General features: G+C 42.4%; 1 long non-coding RNA gene across 3 annotated transcripts in view; it reads right to left on the bottom strand.

The window, feature by feature from the left end:
- LOC140473004 (uncharacterized) overlaps positions 1-26,934 on the bottom strand; it is a 73,535-nt gene extending 46,601 nt beyond the window's left edge. Inside the window, exons 1-5 of one of the 3 annotated variants that reach the window (XR_011958020.1) lie at positions 26,810-26,934; positions 23,467-23,549; positions 19,907-19,993; positions 11,180-11,243; positions 447-4,404 (exon numbers count right to left, since the gene is read on the bottom strand). This is a non-coding gene — a long non-coding RNA (uncharacterized lncRNA). Of the gene's footprint in view, positions 1-446; positions 4,405-11,179; positions 11,244-19,906; positions 19,994-23,466; positions 23,550-26,809 lie in introns of those variants that run through there. The other 2 variants (XR_011958022.1, XR_011958021.1) reach the window with 2 other exon arrangements.
- Positions 26,935-27,384: the final 450 nt, after the last annotated feature.

The raw sequence follows: 27,384 nt of genomic DNA, 5'->3' as shown, positions 1-27,384 counted from the left end.
ACATTCAATGTGACTATTCAGCTGCAGGCAGCTCCCCTTCCTTACACATATGTATAACTTCCAACAATTCAAAATTTACTCTGATAAAGAAAAGAACATACGCATGTAAATTCTTTTTTCTTGTTGACAATAAAGTCGCAAATTTGAATTTTTTTTAGCTTTAAAGTATTTAACTATTCCTGTGATCAGAAATACAATAAATCTTCATGTTGAAGAAAAATATGATCAAATCAATTCAAATCAAAATAAATATCGATATTCACAACAATTGGGAGAGTAGACACAACAATATCTTTCCATGTACTGAGCCATAATTCCACTTTTATACCCCTTACTGGAATGATCAATTATTAGATATTAGCAATAACTAAATTATTAATATGCTGTCAGTGAACTGAATATTAATGTGAAATCTCACATTGCTGTTTGAAAGAGCAATGTGTCGATATAAACAGTAATTCTTAGTGAAATGCCTTAGACATCTCTTAATCAATGAGGCTATGTATACTTTGATTGTTGAAACGAGTAGCATTCAGTTACTTATAAAGAGCATTGGATGGAAATCACTGCTTTTTGGTGCAGAGCTGAAAGATTTTGTTATTGTAGTATTGGCAGTAAGAAATAATGGATTAAATTATGATGTGCATATCACCTTACTAAATATTTTCAAGTTTTCTAAAAGGCTTCTGGTCCAATCTTCAGTTTAACAAGGGGAAGTTTGGGTCAGAACATCAGTAACTGCAAACAATTTCGACACATCTCCATCAAAGTTATTAATCTGATAATTCAGAACAAATATCAAAAACTTACCTCCGTAAATTTAGTTGACTATATTTTTAGATTGTAGTAAAGTTCGTTCTCTACTTATTTCCTTCCTATTTCTGACACCAGTGGCTAAATATGGATTAGATTAAATGTCATATGAGTTAGACGTTCGTTTTCTCTCACAGATCCGTGCAGCACAGGAATTGGTTATTTGGCCCATAACGTTGTGCTGAACATAATGCAAAAGAAACTCATCCCTTCTGCCAACTCTTGGTCCATATCCTTCCAAATTATCGAAATGAACATTAAAGAGCCTTAATGTATCTGCTTCCACCACCAACCATGGAAGTTCATTCCAGACACCTACCACTCCCTGTGTAAAAACAAATTGCCCGTTACATGCCCCTTGAACTTTCCCCCTAACCTTAAATGCATGTCACATAGTTTTTGATGCTTCAACTATGGGAAAAACTTTCTGACCGTCAACCCTATCTACGTATCTCATGATTGTAGAGACTTCCATCAAGTCTTCCCCCAGTCTCCGCCACTCCACAAAAAAGCAATCTGAGTTTTTTCTCGCCTCTCTGAATCCAGGCAGCATCCTGGTAAAAGCCCTCTGTACCCTCTCCAAATCCTCCATACCTGTCCTGTAATGTGGAGAACAAAAGTGAATAAAATACTTCAAGTATGCCTTAACCAGTCTTATAAAGTTACAACATGGCTTCCTGACACTTGTAACCAGTTCTCTGACCAATACAGGCAAGCATACCATTTGCCTTCCTAACCACTTTCAGGGAGCCATGGTCTTGAACACCAAGATCCCTTTCAATAATAAAGCTGTTAGGGTCCTGCTATTAACTATCTACTTTTCCTTAACATTTGAGCTTCCAAAGTGAAACACCTCACACTTGTATGGATTAAACTTCACCTTTAATTACTCTGCCCATATCTGCAATTTATCTTTTTCCTGCTGCATTATATGACAACCCTCTACATTGTCCCCAACTGCACTGAACTTATTAACTCCCCCAATTCGATTATAATCCATTTCACTTCTATATAATTGTATCACAAACAGAAGGGTTCCAGTACAGGTACCTGTGGAAAAAAGACAGGTAATGAGGGAAATGCAGAATTCTTGACGAAATGAGGTTTTTTTTCAATGACAGAACAATTCTGATGAATAATCTTCTAAGGTGTGATTTTTGTTTTTAAATTAACCCAATGTTTTAATTCTCAGTTTACTGATCTTAATGAATATCCAGTACAAACTGCTTTGTTAATATTGAATCATTTTAAGTGTTGAGTTCTAACGTTAATTATTGTTTAATTGTTATTTCAATTCTCACACCATCAGGAGATTCACATTTTAGTTGAATCCATTATTTCTTAGTGCCAGTATCATAATGAAATATTAACATTCTTTTCAGGTCAACTCACCTGCAATCAACCAAAGTTTTCTCATCCAACATCTAACTATCTCATTCTCTTTCATTTGAGTTCTCATATTAATGGAAGGATCATTAAACAGTCTTATCAATTAAGAGATGGCTAACTATTTTTCATATAAATATTTCATTTTTTTCCAACATATTGCACAATTACATTGCAAAAAGAGTTTTCTTATCATTATTAAATTTGTTATCAGCCATTTTAAAACTAATTATGGTCAATATCTAACCGGCAAACATTGTTGAAATCCAATATCTCCAGCTGTCGATGTGGAGCTATGGCTCAATACATCAACTGACGTAAACAATATTGCACTCTGCAATCTCTTAATCTTAGCAAAAATAATTTTAAGTGTTTACGCTTAGATGGATTGAATTGGTTGTGAGCAAAAATGCAGACTGAAGAAAGGTCACTGGCCCAAAAGTTTTCACACTGATTTCTCCCCACAGATGCTGCCAGACCTGCTGAGTTATTTTCCAGCAATTACTGATTTTGCTTGTGATTTCCAGCATCCACAGTTTTGTTTACATTCTTGTATTGATTATATTTCACTTCAATTCTAACATTTCTATATATCTGATTATGACAATAAGAGCTAAATATTTTTCATGTTAAACATGATTTAAATTTTCCGAGTTTCTTGTTTAAATAAACCAGAATTAACAAATGTTTGCTCTATGCTATAACAATAAATCTTGAATTCTTAGCAATCACAATTTTTTGAAAATGAGGAAAGTTATCTTTCGCTGAATAGTCACATTGAAAGACTAATGCTTTATTTCCATTTCATGTGCATTACAAAGCGTGTTAATTTTTATTTATGCAGATGAATAACTGCTTCAAACATATTGACTTACTTGATTATCATGAGATCTATGTTTATTTAAGATCATTGTTGCTTCGTTCCTTCATTATTAGAAATAACTAATTCTTTTTATCGATCCATTACACTCTGGAACTGTCTAATACAAGCCTAGTCCAATTATAACAATAAATATCTCAGTAGTTTTCCCTGTGAATAAACACAGTAAGTATGTGATTATAGTCCTGCCCTTCCTGCAAGGGAATATTATGGAGGACTCCGGTAATGTCTGTACTAGTAGACCAGGTGGCATGGGTTCAATTCCCACCTTCAACAGAGGTGTGTCAAATCACCTCAGAGTTGATGAGAAAATATCTAAGTGTCGATTGAACTGCTTTTCAACCAACATTGTCTCAACTTGTAACTGTTGTTCATTATAATGATCACAACATCTTGAATTTATTTGCTTCACATCACTGATTAAAGTATGAATGTTATTACGCTGCTTCTAAATACCTCTCAACTTTTAGTAACTTTGCAGTCTTAAAGATTCTACGATTTAAGGTGAGGGGGAAAGAATTAAAAGGGGTCTGAGGGGCAACGTTTCCACACAGTGTGTTTCACATTTTAGGATGAGCTGTGAGAGGAAGGGCAGAGGCTGGCACAAATACAACATCTAAAAGACTTTTGGACTGTTTATTGTATAGAAAACGTCCAAAGGGGTATGGGACAAACACAGGGAAATGGGACTAGTTTAGTTTAGGAAACCTGGCCGGAATGCCAAGTTAGGCTGAATGTCCTGTTTCCATGCTGTATCAGTCTAGCATTCGACAACTCAAACTTCACTGTGATTGGTAAAGGAAAGAACAAACGGATGTTAATTCTATTTAGTGTCCATAAAAAAGTGAAATGCATTTTAAATAATTTTGTCACATGAAATAGTTCGCTCTTATTGTGATAAGAAATACAATGATTGTGAGCATTGAAGTGAAATAAAATTAAATCAATTCAACTGTGTTTCCATGGTTAACATAAAAATTGATATTCACAATCATTGTGAGTTTGTACATTGCAATATCTTCACATTACTTCATGTACTGAGCCATTATTACACATTTATACCCCCTACTGAACTGAACAATAATTAGATATTAGCAACACTCAGATTTTCGAAAATCTATCAGTACACTTAGAAGAAGGAGAGATTCAATTTCACTACATGACTGTGCAATGCGCAGACATGAACAGGAATTTTTGCAGTGAAAAGTAGTTACAGTTCTCTGAATTCATAAGGCTGAAATTACTGTGATTATTCAAATGAGCAAAAGTCAGTTTACAAAGCGTGTTGGATGCAAAATGATTGGTTCCATTGTGGGATAGTTGACCTGAAAACAATAGCATTGTTGCAATGGATTAAATTAAAATATGGATTAAAATAATATATGGATCTGACGATACACGTTAGGAAGACAAACAAATTATTCTGCAAGTATTATAAGGATAATGAATTCATAATAAAAGTTGTATTCTGAACAAATAAATTGACTCAATATTTTAAAAACACTTTGCTCTGATGTTGATTAGACATACACTAAGATCGGTAAACTGAAGACTGAATTATAATACCTAGATTGATGGATTGAGGACAATAAATGAGCCATTCAATAGTTATTGAAAAGAATTTATATTTTTGTCAAAATGCAGACAATACAGAAGTAATGCATTTCATTCAATGAGTTTACTTGTAGAAACATGTGTTCTTAATTTATGAAATTTTATTGTGATCGATGTTCAAACATTTGTGTCTGAATTAGGAAGTAAATAAAAAGATAATGAAAATGAATATGAGAGTGACCACAAGATACAGTCCGTGATATTGGATAGAAAAAGGAATTCGCATAATCTTATGAGTATTTAATGTTAATAAAATATAACTCCTCAGGTACTGAAGCAGTCCAAGTCCAAGTACAACAAGACCTGGACAGTATCCAGGCTTGGGCTTACAGGAGGCAAGTAACATACATGCCACATAAATGCAGGTTATCACGTATAAGACATAACCTAACCACCATCCCTTGACATTCGATGGTGTTACCATGACTGAACATCCACTATCAACATTATCCTGTGGATTATCATTGATCAGGAACTGAACTGGTCTCACCACATAAACACAGTGGCTACAAGAGTAATTCAACTCCTGGCTCCTGAAATCCTGTCCAAACGCTACCAAGCACAAGTCAGGAGTGTGATGGAATACTCCCCACTTGCCTGGATGAGTGCAGCCCTAACAACACTTAAGAAACTTGATACCATCCGGAATAAAGCAGCCCGCTTGATTGGCACTGCTGCTACTGAGCATCAGTGGTGGTGAGGGTGGATGCTTGTGGATGTCCTACCTGCAATCTCTGCCTCTTCTTATTAACAAAGATAAAAGAATCTTACATTGCTCAACTTTCTCATCAAAACCGAGTACTGTATTCACCTCAACCCTCCAACCACAAGGGATGAACTCAGATTTCTCCAGTTTCCTCATTTCTCCTCCACCTACCTTGTCTCAATCAAATCCCTCGAACTCAGCACCACCTTCCTAACCTACAATCTTCTTCCTGACCTCTCCGCCCCCACTCCATTCGAATCCTATCACCCTCACCTTGACCTCCCTCCACCTATCGCATTCCCAATGCCCCTCCCCCAAGTCCCTCCTCCCTACCTTTTATCTTAGCCTGCTGGACACACGTTCCTCATTCCTGAAGAAGGGCTCATGCCCGAAACGTCGATTCTCCTGTTCCTTGGATGCTGCCTGACCTGCTGCGCTTTTCCAGCAACACATTTTCAGCTCTGATCTCCAGCATCTGCAGTCCTCACTTTCTCCTCCAGCCCTCTATTATACCATCCAGCAGCATTTCCATCACCAATAGCAGCTCCTCTTAAAATATTTTGTCAGTAACTTGTAATAAACTGGTTAATACAATTACAACTGAAAATGTGTTGCTAGAAAAGCGCAGCAGGTCAGGCAGCATCAAAGGAGCAGGAGAATCGACGTTTCGGGCATGAGCCCTGCTTCAGGAAGGTCCTGACGAAGCAGTGAACCAAATTTTGAAATGATCTTTCTAAACATAATATAGATCAGGTTAAAACTGAAGTAGGTGTTTTACACAACTTGCTACAAGGACACAGACAGTAGAATCTGAGGTGATCATGAGTATGTGGAGGTGAATGTGGGAGACAAGCTGGGACTGTATTGGAGTAGTCACGGTGAGAGGGAACAAATGCTGGATGCAGGGTTTCAGCAGCTGATGGACTGACACTGAGGTGAGCCATCGGAAACTGAGCAAGTGACCACCATCTAATAGGACAGAGAAACTGATCCATCAGCCTGAAACTGACTGACCAGATGGCTGTCAGTGACTCCAACACAAGGGAATGGAAACATTGCTCAGAGCCTGTTTCTGTAACATTCAACACAACCAGGAAATGGAAAGTGAATAATGAGCTGAAAACAAGGCCACTGTTCTGTTCGAGTCTAAACATTTCAATGTTCAGTTATTGAACATTACTGACTCTCAGAATATTCTAACCTGCAGAATCACAGTAAAAGGGGAAAGTAAACAACATTCTTGGCAAAGGCAGAATGAACCAACTGCTTGTATAAAAACAGCTCAGAACAAAGGGGCGGAATCCTCTACAAACTGACAAACACAGATACCATTAGATTTATAGATAGTGATTGGAATTCTTTCGAAAAACACTTCCCTGTTTATGGTGTGTGGTAGTAACCATTCTCAGTGAGAACTGCCACTTATTTCCTTTGAAAAGAGTCTCTGTTTCCCCTCAGAAAAGCAGGTGTGTTGCTCACTTACAGACTGACTTACAGACAAAGGAAACCTGATCAGGGACTCGACGGTTAATTAAGCTGTTAGTGACAGTCCATTGCACACAACAAGAGCTTAGACCACAACAGATTCTAATGAAACCAACAATGTGATGAAAAAGGTGAATTAGTCTTTATAATCATGCAGTCTCTCTCAATCAAATAATCCCAGTCAACTTCCAAACATTTTAAAACTATTAATACAATGTGTACATATTTATTTACTTTCCTAATTTCCTCCAAAAATATATCTGATAATTCTCTTCAAAATATATTTTAAATGGTCAATTCATAATCACAATTCATTTCCAATTATTCTTAGAGCAGAACAAATTGCAAACTAAAATTGTTTTCACGTCAATAATGACACTAGAAAATTTGATCTGTAGTTTAACCATATTTCCAAATATTGTTTTGGTTCATTATTGCAGTGAAGCTAAAATTAAACTGTATTTATTTTCTCTGATATCCTTTCATTACTTTATTCCCTAATAACAATGCCCATGGTGCAATGGGTGACAAACATTAAATAAAATTGAATTTTCATTGCAAGAACTTGTACAAATAATCACATATTATTTAGTTCATTCATTGTCGTTGATTATCAGTTATTTTCACTGTATGATCAAGTTAAATTTACTTAAATAATCACAGTACAATTCTCACCTTTATAGATATGTCGAATGAATGCCAAATTATTCTTATTTCAAGTAAAAATAAATTCACGTTTTGCTCTGTTTTATTCCAGGAATAACAGGATGTGTTGAATTATTATGGGAAACAGGAATAAGTGAAGGTGGTGGCTCTCAGACGTGAGGCCTTAAAGCCAAAGGGCCAGGTGGTAGTAACAGTGGGGGGAGGTACCTAGTGCCCCGCTCTCCTCAGAAGGCAGAGAGGATGATGACAAAGTGCACACGAATGGACAGAGGGACGGCAATGGGTGGGATCACCCACCACCCTGTAAGGCCCAGAAGGCTATGTCCATGGCACCACTGGGCATCAAAGCTCAACGTGGACAGACAGTAGGGAGCAACAAAGGGAACTGTCAGAAACCAAACATGAACAGTTCACCCGCTGAATGACAGATGTTGGTGAGTTAACACCCAGCCTGATAGAGAAATGGTAATAATGGGCCTTATTGGGACAATATGGATGAATTAGTTGAGGTACAGTCTCACCGATGATGGTGTCAGGCCAAAATCTCTCAGGCCAAGATACCCTGACGTGTACATCAGAACCTGTCCCTGCAATGAGAGGGTGAGGGTGTGAGCTGGTCCCCCCCAGTGCACAGCCGATCAGTGTCTCCAGGAATTTACAGATATTACAGGGACACACTGGGGAGGGGACAGGCTGAATGGGCTAAAATAACCTTGGTGTCTCAGGGAACCAAGGGTAATATCGAGGATCATACAGAGAGGAAGCCTGAGGTGTGTAAGGACCACGGGGGATTACCAAACCCCAATCTGTGATGATGATATCATTTTTTTTGTTTTTAAACTGGGACCCTATTTAACTGTGATTATAAACATGGGACTCCCAGTGGAAGATCATTCTAACCACTTTCTGAATTGGACCATGAGAGCTGAGGCAAACTCAGAAACACAGGGGAATAGCTGCAGTACAGGGAGGGTAACCAGACTGGCAATGTTACAAGTGAAGAAGGAAAGGGCACATAGCCAAGGAATGTAGGCAGAGAGAGGGAGATAGATGTTCACATTGTGTGTGTGCATGTGTTCACGTAGGCACATGAATATTCTTTGATGCTGTGTTTGCGAACCAGCAGAACAAATATTAATACAGGAGCATCTATATCAATGACTGATATGGATTTGTCCCTTACCACCTCAATTACTAAAATGAGAGCAGTCGAAGAAGGAATCAAGGAAGCTGGATGAAATAAACTTCTCCCGACGCAGATCATGCATATGGCAAAATATATTCAGATGTGGGCTGTGGGAAACTGAGGAAGGGACCACTCTGGGAGTTGTCCATTTCGAACAGTTAGGACCAACTATTGATGTAGAGACACAAACTATAATATGGGAACAACCTGAACAGGCCTGGGACAGGAAGCAAAGGAGAGTCGACATCTCCAGAGTAGTTACCTTGCAGGGAGACTGGAACAGTCAGGGAATCTGGGGAGTTAGAGCTAGGACCCAAGCAGCAGTTTGGGTAACTCAAACAGGAATGTGGGTTATTATTTGTAGATCCTGTAAAGATCAAGGGCCCTCTCACTCCCCACACAAACCGGATCCCATTAAAGCTGAGGAGGCAGTAATTGTGACAGTATCAGATTGACAAAAGCAGTGAATAGTCAGACCAGCAGTATCCCAGACTAACTCACAGAAGCCGGACAGCTCATCCCACCTCACTATTGAGTATACGTCCCTCAGTGAATCCGCCACTAAAGAGTATCCTACATTAGCGAACCACACCACTGTATTTAATGGATTGAAATCACAACAGGATATAGTCTAAGTCCTTGATGTTGTGAATGGGTTCTGGTCCATACCTGTGGACCTGGAATCCCAGAATAGGCTGGCATTTACTGGCTGAGGAAAACAGTACTCCTGGATCCAGTTACCTCAGGGATCCCACAATATTCCACTATATCCCACCGATATATGGCTGATGGAGTTAGTCACATTGATCTTTCCAACACCTCATGACCTCAGATATTAAACAGGCAGGCCAGGCTTAAAATTAACCCACAGAGAGTGGGAAGGTAGGGAGAGATGCCACTGCTCTGTTAGAGTCAAAATCATTCAACGTTCAGTTATTGAATATTACTGACTCTCAGAATATTCTAACCTGCAGAATCACAGTAAAAGGGGAAAGTAAACAACATTCTTGGCAAAGACAGAATGAACCAACTGCTTGTATAAAAACAGCTCAGAACAAAGGGGCGGAATCCTCCATAAACTGACAAACACAGATACCATTAGATTTATAGATAGACAATGAAATTCTTCAGAAAAACCCTTCCCTGTTTATGGTGTGTGGTTGTAACCATTCTCAGTGAGAACTGCCACTTATTTCCTTTGAAAAGAATCTCTGTTTCCCCTCAGAAAAGGAGGTGTGTTGCTCACTTACAGACTGACTTACAGACAAAGGAAACCTGATCAGGGACTCGACGGTTAATTAAGCTGTTAGTGACAGTCCATTGCACACAACAAGAGCTTAGACCACAACAGATTCTAGTGAAACCAACAATGCGATGAAAAAGGTGAGTTAGTCTTTATAATCATGCAGCCTCTCTCAATCAAATAATTCTAGTCAACTTCCAAACATTTTAAAACTATTAATACCAATGTATACATATTTATTTCCTTTCCTAAGTTGCCTCCAAAACTATATATCTGACTATTCTCTTCAAAATATATTTTAAATGGTCAATTCATAATCACAATTCATTTCCAATTATTTTTAGAGCAACACAACTTGCAAACTAAAATAGTTTTCATGTCAATAATGACACTGGAAACTTTGTTATGTAGTTTAACCATATTTCCAAATATTGTTTTGGTTCATTATTGCAGTGAAGCTAAAATTAAAGTCTATTTATTTTCTCTGATATCCTTCCATTACTTTATTCCCTAATAACAATGCCCACGGTGATATGGGTGACAAGCATTAAAATAAAATTGAATTTTCAATGCAAGAAGTGGTACAAATAATCACATATTATTCAGTTCATTCATTGTCGTTGATTATCAGAGTTATTTTCATTGTATGATCACGTTAAATTCACTTAAATAATCACAGTACAATTCTCACCTCTATAGATATGTCAAAGTGAATGTCAAATTATTTCAAGTAAAACCAAATTCACATTTTGCTCTGTTTTATTCCAGGAATGACAGGATGTGTTGAATTATTATGGGAAACAGGAACAAGTGAAGGTGGTGGCTCTCAGACGTGAGGCCTTAAAGCCAAGGGCCAGGTGGTAGTAACAGTGGGGGGAGGTACCTAGTGCCCCGCTCTCCTCAGAAGGCAGTGAGGATGATGACAAAGTGCACACGAATGGACAGAGGGACGGCAATGGGTGGGATCACCCACCACCCTGTAAGGCCCAGAAGGCCCTGTCTATGGCTCCACTGGGCATCAAAGCTCAAACTTGGACAGACAGTAGGGAGCAACAAGGGGAACTGACAGAAACGAAACCTGAACCGTTTACCCACTGAATAACAGATGTTGGTGAATGAACACCCAGCCTGATAGAGAAATGGTAATAATGGGCCTTATTGGGACAATATGGATGAATTAGTAGAGGTACACAGTCTCACCAAAGATGATGTACGGACCCTCCCTCGAGCCAAGATGCCCTGACGTGTACAGCAGAATCTGTCCCTGCAATGAGAGGGTGAGGGTGAGAGTTGGTTCCCCCAATGCACAGCCGATCAGTGGCTCCAGGAATTTACAGATATTACAGGGACACACTGGGGAGGGGACAGGCTGAATGGGCTGAAATAACCTTGGTGTCTCAGGGAATCAAGGGTAATATCGAGGATCATACAGAGAGGAAGCCTGATGTATGTACGGACCACGGGGGATTACCAAACCACAACATGTGATGATGAAATCGGTTTGATGCATTTAAAAGATGACATGGGACCCTATTTAACTGTAATTATAAACATGGGACTCCCAGTGGGAGATAATTCTAACCACACTCTGAATTGGGCCATGAGAGCTGAGGCAAACACAGAAACACAGGGGAATAGCTGCAGTACAGGGAGGGTAATCAGACCCACAATGTTACAAGGGAAGCAGGAAAGGGCACATAGACAAGGAACATAGGCAGAGAGAGGGAGATAGGTGTTCATATTGTGAGTGGCCTGTGTTCATGTAGATATATGCATAGCCCATGAATATTCATTGATGCGCTGTTAAGGGGCCAACACTTTCATGATTCTAACACCGGAGCATCTTTGACTTTTATGGCTCACCCTACAACTCAAATCCTCCAACCCTAACAACATCCTTGTAAGTCTTTTTTGAAACCTTTCATGTTTCACAGCACCCTTCTGATAGGAGGCAGGCCAGAACTGCACACACTATTCCAAAAGTGGCCTAACGAATGTCCTGTACAGTAACATGACCTCCCACATCCGATACTCAATGCTCAAACCAATAAAGGAAAACATACTGAACACCTTCATCATCCTATCTGCCTGCAACTTGACTTGCAAGGACTATGAACCTGCCGTCCAAGCTCTCTTTGTTGCGCAAACGTCTTCAGGGCCTTGCCATTCAGTGTACAAGTCCTGCCCTGATTTGCTTTTCCAAAATGCAGCACATCACATTTACCTAAATTAAACCCCATCTGATCAATATCTTATTGTAATCTGAGGTAACCTTCTTCATTATCCACACCCCTCCAATTTTGTATGACCTGTAAACTCATTTACGATACCAAATTATTTAAATGAATGACGAAACAAATCCAGAAATAGACATCCATTTCTCAGAGTTTGAATGTGCTCTGTGTAAATCCTGCCCAATGACTCTGTACCAGAGAAAGGCTGCACATGCGCCTGGCTGCACCTTGCCCCCTACAAAGCTGGTGGCTCCACATGTGTCCAGAGAATTCTTGCCCCGAATAAAGATGGCGGCACACACTCATGCCTGCTGCCACACTGAGGCAATTCCCCGTTTACTGAAAACACGAGACTGGGACGTTCAAATTTGTGTTTTCCGACGTGCACATTTTGTTTGTAAAACCTCTCCGCTCATACAGAATCGCTCTCACCTCCTGCGGTTCCACAGACAACCTTGATGATTTTTGTGGGTACCTATTCTCTGCCTGGTTACTCGTTTGTCCTTAGTGTATTTGTACAATCACTCTGGATTCTCCTTAAACCTATTTCCTGAAGCTATCTCATGTCCCCTTTTTGCCCTCCTGGTTTACCTCGAGTATACTCCTACTGCCCCTATACTCCTCTAGGGATTCACACAAATATAGCTCTCTGTACCTGCCATATGCCTCCTTCATTTTCTTGACCAGGCCCACAATATCTTTCGTCAGGCAGCATTCTTTACACCTACCAGCCTTGGCCTTAACAGGAACATACTATCTGTGTACTCTCATTGTCGCAGGCCTATGGAGGCAATGGCAGATGAGGACAGAGAAACAATCATTCTCAGTAAAGAGGTAATGTTGGGAAAGATAACAGCCTGAAGGTAGATGGGTATCCAGGCTCTGATGGAATGCATCGCAGGGACTAAAAGAGGTGGGTGAGGGGAGGGGGGGGGGGAAAGAGATAACAAATAGACCTCGTGATAATTCACTACCATTTGTTGGATTCTGGGATGGTTTTGACAGACTGGAAGCTGCAAATATGGTGCCACTATTTTTCAAAAAGGACCCGTTAGCTTAACTTCTGTAGTGGGGAAAATGCTTGAATCTCTCAAGGAAGTAGTGGTGAGATATCTGGGTAGAAATTGTCTCATTGAGCAGACACAGCATTGATTCATGAAAGGCAGGTCACGTTTAACGCATTTACTGGAATTATTTGAGGATACGACGAGTGCGTTGGACAAGGCGGACTCGGTGGATGTGGTGTACATGGATTTCCAGAAGGTATTCAACAAGTTGCCACACAAAAGGCGGCTGAATAAGGTAAAAATGCATGGCATTGTGGGTAATGTATTATCATTGATACTGGATTGGTTAACCAACAAAAAATAAAGAATGGGAATAAACGGGTGTTTGGATTAATGTTGGCACTACAACTGTTTGCAATTTACACAAATGTTTTGGAGTTGAGGACCAAGTGTACGGTGTCAGAGTTCATATTTGATACAAAGATGAGGTAGAGCAATGTCTGCAGAGGCCACTGTCAGTCTGCACAGGGATACAGATCGGTTAAGTGAGTGGGTAAGGATCTGGCAGATGGAGTTCAATGTTGGGATATGTGAGGTCATCCATTTTGGCTGGACTAACAGCTAACTGATGATGAAATGGTGAAAACGTGCAGCATGCTGCTGTGCAGAGGGAGCTGGGTGTCCTTGTGCATGAATCACAGGAAGTTGGTTTGCAGGTGCAGCAGGTAATTATGGCAGTGAAGGGAATATTGTCCTTCATTGCTAGAGGGATGGTTATGCTGCAGCTGTACAGGGTGTTGGGGAGGCCACACCTGGAGTACTGTGTACTGGTTTGGTCTCCTTACTTCAGGAAGGATGTACTAACACTGGAAGGAGTACAGAGGAGGTTCACTAGTTTGAGTTGGGAGTTGAGGGTTGGTGTATGTGGAGAGATTGAGAAAACTGGTTCTATAATCATTGTAATTTAGAAGAATGGGAGGTTGGAGAGGAAACAATAAAATTATGAAGGGAGTAGATAAGACAGAAGCAGGGAGGCTATTTCCACTGGGGGCGGGTCAAACTACAGAGCATTACCTCAAAATAAGGGAGAGCAGATTTAGGACGGAGTTCAGGAGGAGCTTCTTCAGCTAAAGGGTTGTGAATCTGTGGAATTCCCTGCCGAGTGCAGCATTTGACATTCTCAACTTGAATGCCTTTAAGGCAAAATGTAGATTTGTGAACAGGAAAAGAATTAAGGGTTATGGGGAGAGAGCAGGAATGTGGAGTTGAGGCCATGAAAAGATCAGCCCTGATCTTATTGAATGGTAGAGCAGGCTTAAGGGGCCAGATGAAAGTTCTTGCCTTGTGCCATCAAAATTGGCCTTTGTCCAATTCAGAACCTTAACTTTTAGATCTGGTGTATTGTTTTCTGTATCTATTTTAAAACTAGTAGAATTATTAGAGACTCCCAACAGTGTGGAAGCAGGTCATTCAGCCCATCACATTGATACTGACCTGGAGAGCCTCCTAACCTCCCCCTGTAACATTGCATTTCCCAGGGCCAGCCAACCTACACATCCCTGAACACTGTGGGCAATTCAGCCTGGACAATCCACCCAACCTACACATCCCTGAACACTGTGGGTAATTCAACCTGGATAATCCACCCAACCTGTACATCTTTGGACTGTGGGAGGAAACCAGAGCACCCGGACGAAATCCTTGCAGAAAATCCCAATAAGGTGATCATCCCTTTCTTATTTCCCAGTTCCACCTAAATAACTTCACTGGCGTACTCCCAGGAATATCTTCCCTAAGCAAAAACATAATGCTGTCCCGAATCAAAAATGCCACTCCCCCTCCTTCCTTCTCCCCCTTTCTATTTTTCCTATAGCATCTATACCCTGGAACATTAAGCTGCCAGTCCTATCCATCCCTGAGTGATGCCTCTGTAATTGCTATAATATCCCAGTGCCATGTTCAAAACCACACCCTGAGCTCATCTGCCTTCCCTGTCAGGCTTCTTCTATTGAAGTAAATGCAGTGCAACTGCTCAGTCCGACTTCATTCTGTGCCTTGCCCTTGCCTGCCTTGACTATTTGACTTCTGAACTGTACCAGCCTCAGACATACCTCTATTCTCACTATCTTCTTGGGTTTACACCCACTCCCTCACTGGTTTAATGCCTCCCGAGTATCACCAGGAAGTCTCCCTGCCTCGATGTTAGACACCTTCCAATTCAGGTACAATCCATCCTTCTTATGCAGGTCAACTCTACTCCAGAGGAGATCACAATGATCCAAAAAACGTGAATCCTTTTCCCCTGCACCAGCTCCTTAGCCACTCATTGAGCACCTCCTCCTCCTCCTCTGTACTATGGACATTTTTCAAGATGTCACCATTTATTTCCCCACATTCTATATCTCCCATGTACTTCTTCACAGTAAACACTAATGCAAAATACTTGTTTCCTATCTCGCCCTTCGCCTGCAGCTCCACACAATGGCTGCCTTGCTGATCTTTGAGGGTCTCTATTTTCTCCCTAGTTAGCCTTTTGTTCCTCATGTATTTACAAAAGCCCTTTGGATTATCCTTAACCCTATTTGCCAAAGCTATCTCACACCCCTTTTTTGCCTCCTGATTTCCCTCTTAATTATACTCCTACTGCCTTTATACTCAAAAATTTTTTGGATTGGAATAAATAAAAAATATAACATCCTGACAAAACAAACGAGGGTAGGACTTACACTCAATAAAAGTAGGGCCTTGAGTAGTGATATGGGAACAAAGAGACCGAGGGCTTCAGATCTTTGAAGTGTGTGTTCCATGTGGACAGGGTGGTTAAGAAGGTGCTGAGCACACTTACCTTCATTGTTCAGACCTTTGAGTCCAGGAGTTGGGACTATATGTTGAGGATGTACAGGACGTTGGGCAGGCCACTTCTGGAATACTCTGTCCATTTCTGGTCATGCTGTTATAGGAAGGATGTTATTAAATTGGAGCAGGTTCAGAAGAGATTTACCAGCATGTTGCCATGAATGGAGGGATTGTGTTCTAAGGAGAGGCTGGATAGGCTGGGAATTTTTTTCACTGGCGTGCACGAGGTTGAGGGGTGACCTTATTAGAGGTTTACAAAATCAGAAAGAGTGTAGATAAGGTGAATAGCCAGGAGAGAGGGGGATTCAAAACTCGGGTGCATTCATTTTGAGAAGAAATGAGAAAGATTTGAGGGGAAAGACATTAGGGCTTTTAAAAAAAAAATTACACACGTGGAATGAACTTCCAGAGGAAGTGGTAGCTGTGAATACAATTACAATATTTAAAAGACATTCAGATAAGTACGTAAATAGGAAATATTTGGATGGATGTGGACCAATCAGAGGCAGGTACAATTAGTTCAGTTTGGAATTATGGTCGGCATGGACTGGGTGGACCACAGGGCCTGTTTCCTTGCTGTATAACATTAGGAGTCTAATCCTCACTAACTCTAAATTCCTCCATCCTCAACTCTCCCAATCACTGTCACTTCATCTAGCCTCACAACTCTTCCTTATTTATATAATTCCTCACCAGCCACAGAACGCTCCCTATCTCATGTCCTCCAGTTTCTCAGATCTCTGTGATATGTGCCTTTCTTTAGTTCCAGCCTTGAGGATGTCCTCATTCACTCAGATTGTTTGGAGGACAAACTGGTACAACCTGGTCCTCCAGTACTGCTCTCTGCCCCCTATTGGCCTGCGCTGACATCAATCATCGAGGCCCATTGCGAGGTGGGTGGTGGGATCCTCCCTCTCTCTGCCCTGGGATGAGCTTCAACATTCACAGTCAATGGGGCAATATCACAGAGCACAGGGGCTGGGGCTATTCAGCCCATTTGGGATGTACCCTCTCCCTCTGGAGATGCTGCAAATCTGTCCCAATTCCCTTCCCATTTGCCCATAGCCCCCAAATCTTCCCTTAAAAAGCAAAATTCCAAATCTGTTTATGAATAACTGCTGAGTCTGTGTCCAGCTGCCATTCAGACTTTTCCAGATACTCAGAACTTTCTGAATAAAATAATGTTCACATATTCACATTATTTGCCAATTACCTGAAAATAGTTACTAAAATTGTGACATTGTTAACAATTCCCCTCTCTCTGCAGATTAGATATCCTAGAAACAAATTTGCACCTGGTCAAAATCACTGCTTAACCTTCTCAGCTCCAAGGACAATTATCTGTGCTTCTACTGGCTCTCCACAAAAGAGGAACATATCTTATTTTCATTTATTAGTGTCATAGAGATGTACAGCACAGAAACAAACCTTTGGTCCAATTTGTCCATGACAATGAGGAATCCTCAATAAACGGAGCCCCATTTGCCAGCTATTGGTCCGTATCATTGGAAACTCCTCCTATTCACGTACCCAATCGGATGCCTTTCAAATGTTGTAATTGTATCAGCCTCCACTACTTCATCTGGCAGCTCATTCCACACATACACCACACACAGCTTGAAAACTTTGCCCCTTAGATCCATTTTAAATCCTTGCCCTCTCAACTTTAGTCCATGTGATCTTGTTTTGAACCCACATAACTGGGGGAAAGGACCCTGGCTGTTCACCTTATCCATGCCCCTTATGATTTTATAAATCTCCATGAAGTCACCTCTCAGTCTTTGACTCTCCAGGGAAATTACCCCTAGCCTATTCACCCTCTCCCTGTAGCCCACATCCTCCAACCCTAGCAAAGTCTTTGTAAATCTTGTCTGAACTCTTTCAAGATTCACAACATCCTTTCCAGAACAGGGAATTTCGAACTTAAAACATAATTCCTGAAATGGCTTAATCAATGTCCTGTCCAGCCACAATTTGATGTCCCAGCTTCTGTAGTCAATGCATTGACCAATAAATATAAGCATACCAAACACCACCTTCACTAGTCTGCCTACCTGCGACTCTACTTTCAAGGAACAATGAACCTGAACTCCATAGTCTCTATGTTCAGCAACATTCCCAAGGACTTTACCATTAAGTGTACAAGTCCTGCTCTGATTTGCCTTTCCAAAATCCAACAGCTTACATTTATCTAAATTGAACCCAGTCTGCCATTCCTCACTCCAATGGCCCATCTGGTCAAGAGCCTGTTGCATTCTGAACTAACCTTCTTCATTGTCCACTACACCTCCAATTTTGGTGTCTCCTGTATACCCACTGACCATATCTCATATATTCACATCCAAGTCATTTATTTAAGGACCCAATATCCATTCCAGCAGGACAATGCTGCTCACAGGCCTCCAGTCCGCAAAGCAAGCCTCCATCACCACCCTCTGCCTCCTACCTACAAGCCAGTTTTGTACCAAAATGACTCGTTCTCCCAACATTTCATGTTATCTAACCTTGCTAACCAGTCTGCTCTGTGGAACATCGTTCAGTGTCCATAAAGACAACGCCCACAGTCTGCCTTCATCAATCATCTTTGTCACATCTTCAAAAAAACTCAATCAAGTTAGAGAGAGAGAATTTCCCACACACAAAGCCATGTTGACTATCCCTAATCAATCCTCGTCTTTCCAAATACATGTAAATCCTGTTCCTCAGAATCCCTTCCAACAACTTACCTACCACTGACGTTAGGTTGACTGTTCTCTTGTTCCCTGGCCTTTCCTTACCACCTTTTTTAAATAATGGCACCCATCTTCCAGCACCTCACCTGTCACAAACAATGATATAAATACCTCAGGGAGGGGCACTGCCATCACCTTCCTAGCTTTCCACAAATTTCTGGGATACACCTGATCAGGTCCCAGGGATTTATCCACCTTGCTACTGTTTAAGACTTTCAGTACTTCCTCCTCTGTAATATAGACACTTTTCAAATTATCACTATTTATTTCTCCAAACTCTCCAGAATAGAAGAGCATAGTATTTCTCCCACCTCCTGTTGTTCATAGATGGCCTTGTTGATCTTTAAGGGGTCCTATTCTCTATCTGGTTATTATTTTATCCTTAATATATTTGTAGAATCTCTTTGGATTCTCCTTAAACTATTTCCTAGAGATATTTCAAGTCCCCTTTTTGTTCTCCTGATTACCCTCGAGTATATTCCTGTAAAAACGTGATTCTGTACTCCCAATTCCGCTGCCTCTGCCATATCTGCTCCCAGAAGAAGCAATTCCACTCCAGGACATCCTAGAAAGGTTTCCTCTTTCAAAGACCGCATTTCCCTCCCACTTGATCAACAATGCACTCCAACGCATATCCTCCACTTCTTGTACCTCCGCCTTCCCCCCACCCCTCCAACCACAATAAGAATATAATCCCCCGGTCCTCACCTGCCACCCACTAATCTCCATTAACCTCTGCTATGTCCGCTACCTACAGTCAGACCCCACCACCAGGGATATATCTCCCTCCCCAGCCCTTTCTATCTTCCGCAGAGACCATGGGATCTTTGGTGCTGATGTGCTGCCCCACGGATACCTCAGTCACTCACCCTGCCAAATGGCCGAGTGAGATTATCACTAGATGGATAATCCAGATACCCTGATAACGTTCTGGGGCCCAGGGTTTGGATCCCGTCATGGCAGACAGTGGACTGTGAATTCAATAAAAATTTGGAATTAAGAATCTATTAAAGACCATGAATCCATTGTTGATTATTGCAAAGAAAAACCCCATCAGATTCGCTAATATCCTTCAGGGAAGGAATCTGCCATCCTTACCTGGTCTGGCCTACATGTGACTCCAGACCCACAGCAATGTAGTGGACTCTTTACTGCCCTTTGGGCCCAGCCAGTGACACCCTCATCCTGTGAATGAATAACAAAGAAGGTCAAGTCTTGTACACAACTATACTGTTCTTACAGATAAGTGATCTCTTAATAAATTTGCTTCTCAACTCCCTGCTAACTATTGGGGAAGGGGGTCAACATTACCATCCCAATAAGGAGATCATCCCTTTCTTATTTCTCAGTTCCACCTGTATAACCTGCCTGGATGTACTCCCAGGAATACCCTCTTGAAGCCGAGTTGTAATGCTATCCCTAATCAAAAATACCTCTCCCCCTGCTCTGTTGCCCCCTTTCTATCTTTGCTATTGCATCTATACACTGGAACATTAAGCTGCTGGTCCTATCCATCATTAAGTCATGCCTCTGTAATTGCTATAATACCCCAGTGCGATGTTCAAAACCATACCCTGAGCTCCTCTGCCCGACCTATCGGGCCTCCTGCATTGAAATAAATGCAGTGTAACTGCTCATTCTGTGCCTTGCCCTTGTCTGCCTTGACTGTTTGACATCTGAACTGTACCAGTGTCAGACTGAGCTCTTCCCTCACTCTCTCTCTGGGTTTACCCACATTCCTTCACTGGTTTAATGCCTCCTGAATAGCACTAGCAACTGTTCCCTTCCAGTGCCAGTACAATCCATCCTTCTGATGGAGGTCAATTCTACCCCACAAGAGATTCCAATGATCCAATAATGTGAACTCTTCTATTCCCATGTCATTGATACCAATAAACAATAGCCTCCCCTCAAAATGGTTATTCTCCCCTTTAAGAATATTCTGCTCCCTCTCTGAGAAATCCTTATACAAAAATTACACATTCGAATAATAAACCTTACAGACATCAGGTCATCATAAAAGGATTACATGACTCACTGAAGGTTTGGGGAAACCTTTTGAGAGAATGCGATGATTCAAAGGAGAATTTTTAAGCAGCAAATGGGATTGATCTGGAACACAATACTCACACACACAATGTGAATATCCAGATCCTGATATACTGAGTAATTCAATCAGAGTTTAGAAGAATATTTACTGAGATTACCATCTGAATGTCCACCTGTAATATCCTGTAATACAAGTTTATAAAATCTGTCACTCTCAGTTCAAGTTAGAAACCCACACCATCCCCTCCTCGTGGCCCAGGATTACTGTACATATTACCCTTGAGGGCATCAACAGTCAACTCAGAGGGACATCTGTGGGTTTCTAGGAGATTCCAACTGGAGAGCTCATGTGACTGAACACAGCAGTTAGAACATAGAACATAGAAGAATACAGCGCAGTACAGGCCCTTCGGCCCTCGATGTTGCACCGATCAAAGCCCACCTAACCTACACTAACCCACTATCCTCCATATACCTATCCAATGCCCGCTTAAATACCCATAAAGAGGGAGAGTCCACTACTGCTACTAGCAGGGCATTCCATGAACTTACGACTCGCTGAGTGAAGAACCTACCCCTAACATCAGTCCTATATCTACCCCCCCTTAATTTAAAGCTATGCCCCCTTGTAATCGCTGACTCCATACGTGGAAAAAGGTTCTCACTGTCAACCCTATCTAACCCCCTAATCTTTGACACATTGGAGAAAATGATCCAAGCGTCAGTGAGATATGGGGAACAAGAATTACTTTCTTTTCTTTCATTCCGTGCTGCCGCTCTGCCTCATCAATAAGACATGGGTGTGAAAGGCTAATGCCTAACGATGGGCAAGTTGTCTCCATCCTGACCAATGGGTAGGAAGATCCTCCCAAACACTCCAAAGCGTATCCCTAGAAAGATAGCAACTCTGCCTGCTTTCCACTGCCTTCCCACTGCCCAGTGTTCCCAGTAAATGTTTGGAAGAATGGGAAAGGGGGATATCTCCTAGAAAAGGCATAACCGGAAAGGTCTAAGAGGATTATGAAAAAAGAGAGAGATGCACAGGAGAAGGGGGCAATAAGTTGCCAGATGGGGTGTAACTTGGGAAAATGGGAAGTTGCTCATTTTGGAGGAGTTAATAAAGAACAAAGTACTATTTAAATGGTGGAAACTGTAGAAAGCTGCACCACAAAGGGACCGGGGTAATTGTTCAGTAAACACAGAAAGCTACCACACAGTTACACCAGGGAATCAGGAAGGGGAATTGAATGTTTTGTTTCAAAGTTTTTCAGTATTAGAGTTTGGAGTCTCTACCTGAGAGTAATGTGTGGAAGTGCTGGTGAGACCACCATATCTGCAGGAATGAGAGCAGTTTTGGTCCGTTCAGATAAGGAAATGTGTCACTTTATTGGAGGCATTTCAGGGAAGATTCAATGAGATGATCCCTGGTTTGGAGGGATTATCTTTTAAATAAAGGCTGAAAAGGTTGGGACTCTACTCACTGGATTTTGGAGAAAGAGAGGTGATCTCAGTGAGACAGATGGGATTCTTAAGGGGTTTGGCAGGATAAATACAGAGGGAATGTGTCTGAGGGTAAATACTGAGAGGGGGGTCTGAAACCAGATTCTGAGTCACTAAATCAAGGGTTCTGTTTTGGATTCAAGTTTAAGGCGACACAGACGCAGGTACGGGTTTTCAGTAGCAATGGAGCTGGGGTGAGGTGGAGAGAAGCAACGTTGAAGAGATTGGATTTCCTGGTGTTGCGATTGTGTGGATGTCTGATCAGAAGGTCATCTTGGGGTCAGATATAACAGCAATATTGTGAAGAGTGTCGTTCTGCCTCAGAGTTCCCAGTGGGAGGGAGGGGCTCAGCAGAAAGGTAAAGGTAAGGCAATGGGTTTAACCATGACAATGTTTCATTGGAGGAAATTGCAGCTAATTGAGTAGTGGAATGTGATAAGCAGTTTGATAACTGAGTAACAGTGGAGTAATGGAGAGGGATGATGGGGAGGGCGAGCTGGGCATCGTCAGTGTACATGTCAAACCTAACACTGTTTTTGGATGATATCACTTCCCGGCACTATGTACGTGAGATACAGGAGAGACCAAAGATAGATCGTTGAGGGACACCAAATGCAAGGAATTCAGAAAGGAAAGGGAGAATGGAGATGGAGCAGGATTTTCCAACAACAGTGAGGTCAAATATCAGTTTTTCACAGAATGGGAGAGAAGGACATAACCAGAAAAGACCAACAGACAGAACAAGGAACAATATCTATGAATTGGCGAAGGGGAGTGATGAGGCGGCAGCGGAGGAAAGAGAGTTGGAAAGGGAGTTTAGTGAGATTAGGGTAAAGGGTCAAGGTGAGCTCTGATAAGGCTTGACAAGACACTGGAGAAAGATGTAGGTTTAGGACAAAAACCAGGAACACCACGTGAGGCAGTTTGGCTCAGTGGGCTAGTGGGAGGGAGAGAAACAGCAGATCGGATTATCTCAGTCTTAGTGACAGAGAAACTCCATGTGCTCCTCACTCGTTGTTGGAGGGGAGGATGGAGGAGACAGGATGATGGACAGTGTTTTACAAAGAAACAAAACCAGGGTTAGTGATATTTAAAATGAGTGATCAAACCTGATGTATTTCGGTTTTATCCAGAATATTAAAACAAACGACTGAAGTCCTGGTTCGAATCCCATCTTGGCAGACGGTGGAATCTGAATTCAAGAAAAAAAAAAGAATGTATTAGGAATCTGCTGATCTCCATGAAACCATTGTCAATGGCGAAACAAATCCTGCCAACCTGACAGCGGCCCAGCCAGCTACTCACTGAAATAATCACTGCAAAGTCTCAACACCGGAATGAAACTGGATGGACCAGTTGGCAACTAACAAGGCACCAGAAATTACAACCACAGAATCAGCCCTCTCGATGGTGCAACATCCTACTCACGAACATAAGGTTTTTGGTGCCAAAATGTGGAGAGCTCTCACAGACTAGTCAAGGAACAGCCTGACATAGTCATACTCACGGAATCATCCCTTACAAACATTGACCAGACACCACCATCACCATCCCTAGATATCGAGAGTGTGGTGCTGGAAAAGCACAACAGGTCAGGCAGCATCCGAGGAGCAGGAGAATCGATGTTTCAAGCCTAAGCCCTTCATCAGCCTGACCTGCTGTGCTTTTCCAGCACCACACTCTCGACTCTGATCTCCAGCATCTGCAGTCTTCACTTTCTCCTGAAATCTCTGATACGTCCTGTCCCACCGGCAGGACAGACCAGGCAGAGGTGGTGGCACAGTGGTGTACAGACAGGGAGGATTTGTCCTGGGAGTACACAGCATTGGCTCCGGAGACCAGTAGGTTTCATGGCTCCTGCTGATTACCACATACCATCCTCCCTTGGCTGATGGATCAGTTCTCCTTCATGTTGAACAACATTTGGAGGAAGCACTGAGGCAATAAAATGATGTCAAATGTACTCTGGGTACAGGATTTCAATGTCCATGATCGAGACTTGCTCTGCAACAGAATTACTGACTGAGCTGGTCAGGTCCTAAAGGGTATAGCTGCTCAACTGAGTCTGCAGCGGGTGGTGAGGGAACCAACAAGAGGGAAAAACATACTTGATCTCATTGTTATGAATTGACCAGCTGCAGATACATCTGGCCATGACAGTATCGGTAAGAGCGACCATCACACATTCCTTTTGGAGACACAAGTCTTGCCTTAAAGTTGAGAAAAACCTTCATTGTGTTGAGTGACACTATCACCGTTCTAATTGGGACAGACTTTGAAGAGATGCAGGATCTCAAACTGGGTATCTCTGAGGCACTGTGGGACATTAACAGCAGCAGAACTGTACTCCAGCACAATCTGTAAAGCTAAGTGATCCTACGTCCAGTGGAACAGATCGGAGCTCTGCAGTTCTGCCACACCCAGTTGTGAACGGTGATGGATAATTAAACAACTCACTGGAGGAAGCATCACAGATATCCCCACCCTTACTGATGGAGGGGTCTCACACACCCATTCACCAGATAAGATGACAGCATTTGCAGCAATCTTCAGCCAGAAGTGTAAAGTGGGATGATCCATCTTAGCCTTCTCCAGTGGTTTCTAACATCACAGATGTGAGTTTTAAGCCAATTCAATTCAGTTTGAATAACATCAAGAAATGGTTAAATAGTGCAAAGGCTATGGGCCCTGCCAATATTCTGGCAATAATACTGATGGTTTGTACTCCAGAACTTGCCACCCACCAAGCCAAGTACCACTCCAGCACTGGCATTGACCAACAATGTGGAACATTGCCCAGGGATGTTCAACACAAAAACACAGGGCAACCCAACTCAGGCAATTTCCCTCTATCGGTCCACACTCGATCAGCAGTAAAGTGATGGAAGATGTCATCAACAGGGCTACCAAGCAGCAGCTGCTCAGCAACAGCCAGCTGAGTGACACTCATTTTAGGCTCCACCAGGACCACTCAGCTCCCGATTGTGTTACCGCCCTGATTCACAATCTGGCTACCAGCTGAATCCCAGAGGCGAGGTGAGGGTGACAGCCCAGTCCCACTCCAAGATCACTAATTCTAGCTGATTCCACCCTTGTCTCAGCTCATATACTGAAACTCTCATCCGTTGTGTGTTATCTCCAGACTTCATTTTCCAAACACACTCAGGGCCAGCTTCCCATATTCAACCTCCCTGTAATCTCAAGAAAGTCTAAATCACTGCTTGTTGATTCATCAAAAGGCTCCTAATTAGAATCAACAGCGTACAGCCATAGAGATGTACAGCATGGAAACAGACCCTTCGGTCCAACCCGTCCATGCCGACCAGATACCCCAACCCAATCTAGTCTCACCTGCCAGCACCTGGCCAATATCCCTCAATTTAAAATTCTCACACTTGATTTAATTCCTGGCTGTCATAGTCCCTAACTCCCTGCACCACACACACTTTGAGACCTGGACAACCCATTTTCTTCGAGACTCCCAACCATTTGTTAATTCATTAGTTCACCTGTGTGGCTGTTTCTACACTTGCTGAAGCAGCATGGTCTGAAATTTGCAGCCAAAACCTCACAGGTCTGCTTTCCACCTTTAAGACATCCCTCAAAACCTGCTTTTTGGCAATGCTTTGGCAATGACCTAATATCTACATCTCTGGCCTGAGGTCTAAAGTTCTCAATAGTATTTTTGTGAAATTATAAGCATGATAATAGAAATACAAAATGTTGAGAGGGGGAATGAGAGCAAGGGGGTGAGAAAAGGGGAGAGAGGGGTGAGTGAGAGAGGGGGAAGAGAGCATAAGAGGGGAAGGGAGAGAGAGGGTGAGAGAGAGATGGGTTGAGAGTGAGGAGGGGTGAGAGAGAGGGGCGAGGGGGTGAGAGAGAGGGGCGAGTGAGTGAGAGAGGGGCGAGCGAGAGCGCGAGACCGAGGGGGGCAAGAGGGGGGGCAAGAGAGAGAGAGAGGTGCAAATGAGTGGGAGGGAGGGGAAGGAAATGAGACGGAGAGTCTGAGAGCAAGAGAGCGCACGAGAAGGGGACGAGAGAGAGAGCGCGAGCGAGAGAGAGAGAGAGAAAGATAGATATCGAGGAGGCAAAGCTGATAGGGAGAGATAGAGGGCAATCCAGTGATAGAGGGATGAGAGAGAGAGGGATGCGAGGGAGAGAGAAGTCGGGTGAGAGAGAGAGTTTGGGTGGAGAGTGAGTGAGGGGGTGAGAGAGAAAGAGAGGGTGAGAAAGAAAGAATGAGAGTGAGGGGGTGAGAGAGAGAGTCAGAGAGAGAAGTCTCAGTGAGGACCAGTACAGCAGAGGTGAAAGCAGGTCCCTCACAAGATGATGTGAATGAAGCCTAGAATGTTGCTTTACCTTGCCCAGTTCGGTGTCTATGTCCTGTCTTCCAGGTCTGAATACAGAAGGTCACTAACCCCTCCCTGTGCTGTTCACTGTGAGTGATCTTACCGACTGCAGGATTTACTGAAGGCTCCAGACCTCCCTCTTCATGTCTCTCTGACTGACCAACCGTCTTTGATGTGGTTATGGACGAGACAAGAGTTAGGAATTCGGCTGAGACAGGAACATCCAGATGACCTACAGGAGACAGAGAAACAGACAGAATGGGAAATTAGACTGATGCAGTGAGGGTTACACATGGAGAATGGCACTGAGTCCCACAGAGATCTGGAAAATCCCTGTCTCCATCCCTGGCCTGTGCTGCTGTGTCCCTCTGGAATGGAGAATGCTGTTGGGTCAGGATCTGGAGTAGCTGCAAGAGTGAGAGACACTGACAGAGGCAGCAATTAGACCCACACAGTGAGGGATACCACATGGAGAGAGACTGAGTGATATCACCAGAGTGCAGGAAGGTATCAGGATCACACAATGGTCATGATGAAAGGGTTGTGATTCATGGTGCACGGGGATCCGTACTCAGTGACAGGTTAGCTACGAGTGGGACAGGTGATGGCCTCGTGCTATTCTCACCTGACTGTTCATCCAGATGTTAATGCTGGTGTCCAGTATAACCCACCTAACTG

This window comes from Chiloscyllium punctatum, unplaced genomic scaffold (assembly GCF_047496795.1).
Source record: "Chiloscyllium punctatum isolate Juve2018m unplaced genomic scaffold, sChiPun1.3 scaffold_493, whole genome shotgun sequence".
In the NCBI taxonomy this organism is placed as follows: domain Eukaryota; kingdom Metazoa; phylum Chordata; class Chondrichthyes; order Orectolobiformes; family Hemiscylliidae; genus Chiloscyllium; species Chiloscyllium punctatum.
The sequence above is the reverse complement of the archived record's forward strand: the minus strand, read 5'-3'. Positions and strand labels throughout refer to the sequence as shown.